This window comes from Schistocerca serialis, chromosome 12 (assembly GCF_023864345.2).
Source record: "Schistocerca serialis cubense isolate TAMUIC-IGC-003099 chromosome 12, iqSchSeri2.2, whole genome shotgun sequence".
Lineage (NCBI taxonomy): Eukaryota > Metazoa > Arthropoda > Insecta > Orthoptera > Acrididae > Schistocerca > Schistocerca serialis.
Genome location: NC_064649.1, coordinates 35,834,806 through 35,842,108, shown reverse-complemented (window position 1 = coordinate 35,842,108; position 7,303 = coordinate 35,834,806).

Genomic DNA, 7,303 nt, shown 5'->3' with positions numbered 1-7,303 from the left:
GGCTACCCGCTCGACCTCGCAAGGCCGCTGCGGCCAGCTACAGGTGCCAGGAACAGACGGCCTCTACTAGACTGGTCCGCCTCGGATCACGCGACGTGCGTAACGCACTGCGTCACCTCCCCCCACGATCTGTGCGTGAGTCATCGGCCAGCGCTCCGCCCCCCACCTGTCAGCGCATTCCGCGCGTCTTGGAACTCCGTCCGCAGAATCACTTCTCACGCGCAGCCGGACAATACGTGCAGGTTGCTTACGAGACCAGACAGGTCACGGTCAACGCCCTACTTTACAGTCGGGGCACAACTTCCGTCTCCGACCGAAGCAATGACACGGGCGCCGATGACCTCAGACGGTCTATGAAGTGGACTGACAAGGCAGCCAGTCCACAGTGACGGGTAGCCGATAGAAAGGCACGCGTACACACTCACGCCGACGGGCGTCAATTCTGGAACAGGATAACTATTGAATGGTAGCAAGAAAAGTACGTAGCTGCTTTATACTTAAGTTTATTATTTGATGACTACAGCATTCTTCTTGAGACATTTATACTATAACTCTCAAAGTAGGTAAGGCTAATGGCGCCTTGCTAGGTCGTAGCCATGGACTTAGCAGAAGGCTATTCTAACTGGCTCTCGGCAATTGAGAGGAAGGCTTCGTCCGTATGGTCGCTAGCAATCTCCTCGTACAACTGGAGCGAGTGCTATATCGTCTCTCGAGACCTGCCTTGTGGTGGCGCTAGGTCTGCGATCACACAGTGGCGACACGCGGGTCCGACATGTACTAAATGGACCGCGGCCGATTTAAGCTACCACCTAGCAAGTGTGGTGTCTGGCGGTGACACCACATTCCTCCCCCGCAAATCGGCGAACGGTCGTGAGATAAGGCTTCCGCCCGCCGTGGGGAGGACCCCATGTTGACGTATGCGACGAGGTGGGGAGCCTAACAACAGGCGAGGCTGTGCCACCCGCACCCGGCCATTCGGTCCGAGGGGAGCTAGGAAACGCCTGAAAAGCTAGTCCAGGGTGCACGTCAACATGCGGTGTATGCGCCCGTAAAGAAACATGAGGGGCCGAAGTGTCGAACTCCATTGCGTCGGGGTAGCCGACGCGCGATGACGTCACGTGGTCCGGAGCGGTCGGGAGTTCCATGGCGGAGGACAGCTGGTCACGGGAAGCGATCGGCGGCGCGTGACCCTGGGAGGCGCTTGGCGGCTGCAGCGAAGCGTCGAATGCGGGCGGCGCCGGCGGAAGAACAGGCGGCGGCGGCGGCGGCGGCTGCGGCTGCGGCTGCGGCGGCGCGTCGCCATGGGGCAAAATGGAAGGCATCGTCGGTAACACCTGGGGATGAGGCGAGCCAGTGGATGGGTCCCCAGGGCGCTGACCGGACGGCACCGTCGCTGAAAGCAGACGGGGAGCGGCAGAACCCGTGCGACGACAGAGGCGCAGCTGATTGAGATGCCGACGCACCTCACCAGAGGCCCCCAAAACCAAATACATCGCGCGGCCGAGGCAGCGAAGAATGCGCCCTGCGAGCCAACGCCGTGAACCACGATAGTTGCGATAAAATACAACGTCGCCTGGAGCAAAAGCAGGAGTCTGCCGCTGCAAAGGAACCTGATGCGGCGGATGCAGCAAAGACATCAAGGTGCGATGAGGACGACCGTGGAGCAACTCAGCCGGCGAGCGACCATCTCGGGGCTGAGAGCGATACGAAGACAAAAAGAGCAACAATGCGTCCTCCCGAGAATGCGACTCTTTCAATATCAACATCTGTGACTTGAAAGTCCGGACCAATCGTTCAGCGGCACCGTTGGACTGAGGCGAAAACGGCGCGGATGTCAGATGTTGAATACCATTGGCCTGGCAGAATGACTGAAATTCTGCGGACATGAATTGTGGGCCATTGTCGGAAACAATAGTCTGCGGAAGACCTTCAATGCAAAAGATAGCAGACAACGCTTGGATGGTGGCGGAGGACGTCGTGGAAGACATCCGGACAACAAAAGGAAAATTACTGAAGGTATCGACCAGAACCAACCATCGAGCATTCCAGAATGGACCAGCAAAATCAATGTGCAAGCGTTGCCAAGGGGAAGTGGCTTTTGGCCATGCAAAGACTTTCCGCGGCGGTGCGGATTGTTGTTCGGCACACGCCATGCAAGAAGAACACATATTCGTAATCGCAGCATCGATTCCGAACCAAGTGCAGCGCTGACGAGCAAGTTGTTTCGTTCGCACTATACCCCAATGTCCTTGGTGAAGAAGCCGTAAAACAGAGGACTGTAACGAACGTGGGACCACGACTCGGGACTGATCATTATCAGAACGCAACAACAAAACACCACGTCGAACAAAAAGTCTCTCCCTGGGAGCAAAAAATCGGCGAACCAACGGATCCTCGATCCGAGACTTTGACAAAGGCCATTGCGTAGCAACAAAACGTAAAACAGTAGCAAGGATAGGGTCAGCAGCTGTGGCTGTAGCTACACGACGAAAATCAATCGGAAACGATTCGACCACTTCATCGGTTTCCGCATCAATGAACATGCAAGCAAGTTCGGAAGAATCGAAAGCTCTATCCTCAGCAACAGGCAAACGGGACAACGCATCAGCGTTGCCGTGCTTAGCAGTGGACCGATACAAGATATCGTAGCGGTACTGCGAGAGGAAAATAGACCAGCGAATGAATTTCTGCGCTGTACGCGGAGGTACAGGCTTGTTCGGATGAAAAAGCGATGTCAAAGGTTTGTGGTCTGTGATGATGGTGAAGTGACGACCATACAAGAAATCATGGAACTTAGTAACACCAAACACGAGAGCCAAAGCTTCTTTCTCTATCTGGGAGTAATTTCTTTGCGCAGACGAGAGCAATTTGGACGCAAAGGCAATAGGGCGATCATGGGAGCCAACTTTGTGCGCAAGCACAGCACCGATCCCGAAATCCGATGCATCTACCATCAACAAAAGGGGTTTCTGGGGATCGAAAGGCGTGAGGCAAGTATTAGAAAGCAACGCCGAATTCAACTGGCGAAAGGCGCGTTCGAATTCCGTCGTCCAGACGAACGGAACACCTGTACGGCGTACGCGATGAAGCGGAGCTGAAAGAGAAGAGGCATTGCGCACATTCACTCACACCTTGTGATTCTACATTGTTCAATGTTCTTGCGACCTCCTGACGCAATGCGTGAGGAACATTGCGCGCTCTGAAAAATTGCGGTTGCGCGTTGACCTTCAGTTCCAAATGTGCTTCATAGTTCTTAGCGCAACCTAAGCCTGGTGCAAAAATGTCTGCAAATTCGTCACATAAGCGAGAAACACTGTCTGAAGGCACAGTCTGATTCACTGAGAGGACCTGATTTACAATAGACATGTTAAACAACTGAAATAAATCTAAGCCAAACAAGTTCACTGCCGTAGAAGAACAAAGAACGTAAAATGACACCAGTTTTGTTTGTCCCTTGTATGTGGCAAGAAGGCTGCACTGTCCTAACACAGGTATTGTCTGTCCTGAATATGTGGTTAGCTTAACATTTGCGGACCGCAACGGAGGTTTGCCCAGTTGTTTGTACGTGTCGTGATTGAGCAATGAAACTGCAGCTCCGGTATCGAGCTGGAATGGTATCACTTTGCCTTCAAAGTCTAAGTCCACAAAAAGTTTATTGTTCCGCTGACGACAAGAGCGACTGTTTTGTGCAATTTGAACAGACACTGGTACAGAATCACTTGCTAATGGACGTGATTTCCGGCGACGTCGACGCACAGTTTTTGTGGGACGAACACAGTCACTGTTAGAGAAAGTGTCACTGGACGAATCGGAATTAACGACATGAATGTCCATGGGCGAAGGTCCACGAGCCTGAGTGTCCTTGGTTCGATTCCGGCGCGAAGCAAAGGGCCTGGAATGACTGTGATTGTCTGATCGGAGCTTTTTCTGGCAACCACTTTGAACATGTCCTTTCCTATTACAGAAAAAGCAAATAGCTTGGCGTGACGGGCAATGTTCACGCGAATGTCTAGTAGCACACCGCGGGCATGATTTCACTGCATTTGTGTGCTGGCGCGGCACACCTGGCTTAGCGCGCGGCGGCAGCTCTGCGGACGTATGCGAGGGCAGTTGACCGGGCCGCGCAGCTCGAGAGCGCCCGGCGGGGCGGTTAATGTTACACACAGCTGGCGAAGTTGCAAAAGATTCCTGAGCACAGTCAAGTGTGTCCTGTCTATCCAATATGTCTATCACTTGTTGAAGGGAGGGATTAACTAGTTTCAAAATTTGCTCCCGTATACGAACATCAGAAATGTTCTGTGCAATTGCATCACGCACCATTGTATCTGAATAAGAAAGACCACAGTCACATTCAAAGGCACAGTCCCTAGTAAGTCCTTGCAATGTTGCTACCCACTCCCTATTAGTTTGACCGGCCGTACGTTTTGTACGAAAAAACGTATACCTTTTGGCAACCACATTAACTGTTTCTTTGAAATATGCATCTAATGCAGACAAAATTTCCTCGTAGGACAGAGTTGCTACGTCTCGTCGGGGAAACAATTTCACTATCACACGGTAGGTGGACACACCGACACAAGAAAGCAAAAACGGCTGCCGCTCATTACCTTGAATTTTGTAGGCAGCGAGGTGGAAGGCAAACTGGCGGGACCACTCTTGCCAGGTCTCTTGGTTCGGGTCGTAGTGCCTAAAAGGCGGTGCAACGGCAGGTTGTGGCTGCGGTAGCGGTGAAGCGGCGGCGGCCACATCGGTGTGCAGCGCACGTTGACCCTGGACGAGCTGTCCAAGGGCATCCAATAACGCCTGCGTCTGCTGATTCTGCAAGCGATAAAATTCGGACAGTACATCTGGCGAAGCCATGACACAAATAAATTAGGGCAAAGCAAAACACAAGATCCTTTGTAGACTCGTCGCCAATGAAGTGGACTGACAAGGCAGCCAGTCCACAGTGACGGGTAGCCGATAGAAAGGCACGCGTACACACTCACGCCGACGGGCGTCAATTCTGGAACAGGATAACTATTGAATGGTAGCAAGAAAAGTACGTAGCTGCTTTATACTTAACTTTATTATTTGATGACTACAGCATTCTTCTTGAGACATTTATACTATAACTCTCAAAGTAGGTAAGGCTAATGGCGCCTTGCTAGGTCGTAGCCATGGACTTAGCAGAAGGCTATTCTAACTGGCTCTCGGCAATTGAGAGGAAGGCTTCGTCCGTATGGTCGCTAGCAATCTCCTCGTACAACTGGGGCGAGTGCTATATCGTCTCTCGAGACCTGCCTTGTGGTGGCGCTAGGTCTGCGATCACACAGTGGCGACACGCGGGTCCGACATGTACTAAATGGACCGCGGCCGATTTAAGCTACCACCTAGCAAGTGTGGTGTCTGGCGGTGACACCACAGTCTAAACCAGGCGACAAAGGCTACCTGAAATCAAAGCTAATCGTTACGGCACCCTTATACCCTGAAGAGCCAAGGCAACTGGGATTAGAGGGGGTGGCGATTTCTAAACAGTCCCTTTCAAAACATCCCAGATATGCTCCATAATGTTCATGTCTGGGGAGTTTGGTGGGCGGCGGAACTCTTTAAGCTCAGCAGTGTGTTCCTGTAGCCACTCTGTAGCAATTCTGGAAGTGTGGGGTGTCGCATTCTCCTCCTGGACTTGCCCAACTCCAGCGGAATGCACAATGGACATGAATGGATGCGGGTGATCAGACAGGATGCTTATGTACGTGTCGCATCTAGAGATATCAGGGGTCCCATATCACTCCAACAGCACACGCCCCCACACCATTACAGAGCCTCCATCAGCTTGAACAGTCCCCTGCTGAAATGCAGGGTCCAAAGATTTTTTGAGATTGTCTCCATACCTGTACACGTCCATCCGCTCGATACAATTTTAAACGTGACTCGCCCGACGAGGCAACGTATTTCCAGTCATCAAAAGTCCAATGCCGGTGTTGACGGGCCCAGGAGAGGCATAAAGCTTTGTCTCATCAAGGGTATACGAGGAGGCCTTCGACTCCAAAATCCCATATCGATGATGTTTCGTTGAATGGTTCGCACGCTGACACTTGTTGATGGCCCAGCACTGAAAGCTGTTGCAATTTGCGGAAGTGAATCACTTCTGTCACATTGAATAATTATCTTCAATCGTCGTTGGTCCCATTCCTGCAGGATCTTTTTCCGGCAGCTGCGACGTCGGAGATTTGATGGTATACCGTATTCCTGATATTGACAGTACACTCGTGAAATGGTCGTACGGGAAAATTCCCACTTCACCGCTGCTTCGGAGATGCTGTGTCCCATCGCTCGTGCGCCGACTATAACACCACGTTTAAACTCAGTTAAATCTTGATGAAGTGCCATTGTAGCAGCAGTAACCGAACTAACAACTGTGCCAGACACTTGTCTTATATAGGCTTTGCTGACCGTAGCGCCGTATTCTGCCTGTTTACACACCTACGTATTTTAATACGCATGCCTATACCAGTTTCTTTGGCGCTTCAGTGTATGAGACACTCATGATCTACTTTTACCGTCAAATCTGGGCACAATGTCGACCTTTCGACGAAATCCTCAACCCGTCAGGAATAACTGACTATCGTGGCTACTGTCGTCGTAATTATTTCTAGCCCGTACACAGCTTATCACCGATCGGCGTACGTCTTCATTACGTCATGCTCCCAGTCTGATGGTGCCACTGTTCTCGTATGTAGGTGAACAACTTAGTGCATTTCTCCGTTTCTTCATCGGATCGAGAGCTCACTTCCACAAATCGCTAAGATTATAGTCGATGTACCGACAGATGACGATTAGTCTGGCTTTAGGAAACGTAAAGGCAATTCTGACTTTGCGGTTGGCACTAGGAGCAAGACTGAAGAAAAGTCAAGACACATTTATACGATTTGTCGACATGGAAAAAGCGTTCGACAATGTCAAATGGCACAAGATGTTCGAAATTATGAGAAAAATAGGGGTAAGCTATGTGAAAGACGGCTAATATACAATATATCCAAGCACCAACAGAGAACAATAAGACTGGAAGATCGAAAACGAACTACTCGGGTGTAAGACAGGGATGTAGACTGTCGCCTCTACTGTTCAGTCTGTACATCGAAGAAGCAATGACGTAAATAAACAAAGATTCAACGGTAGGATTAAAATTCAAGGTGAACGGGTATCAATGATAACATTCTCCGACAGCATTGCTATCTTGAGTAAAAGTGAAGAGGAATTAAAGGATATGTTGAATGGGATGAACAGTCTAATGAGAACAGAATGTGCATTCAGAGTAAAT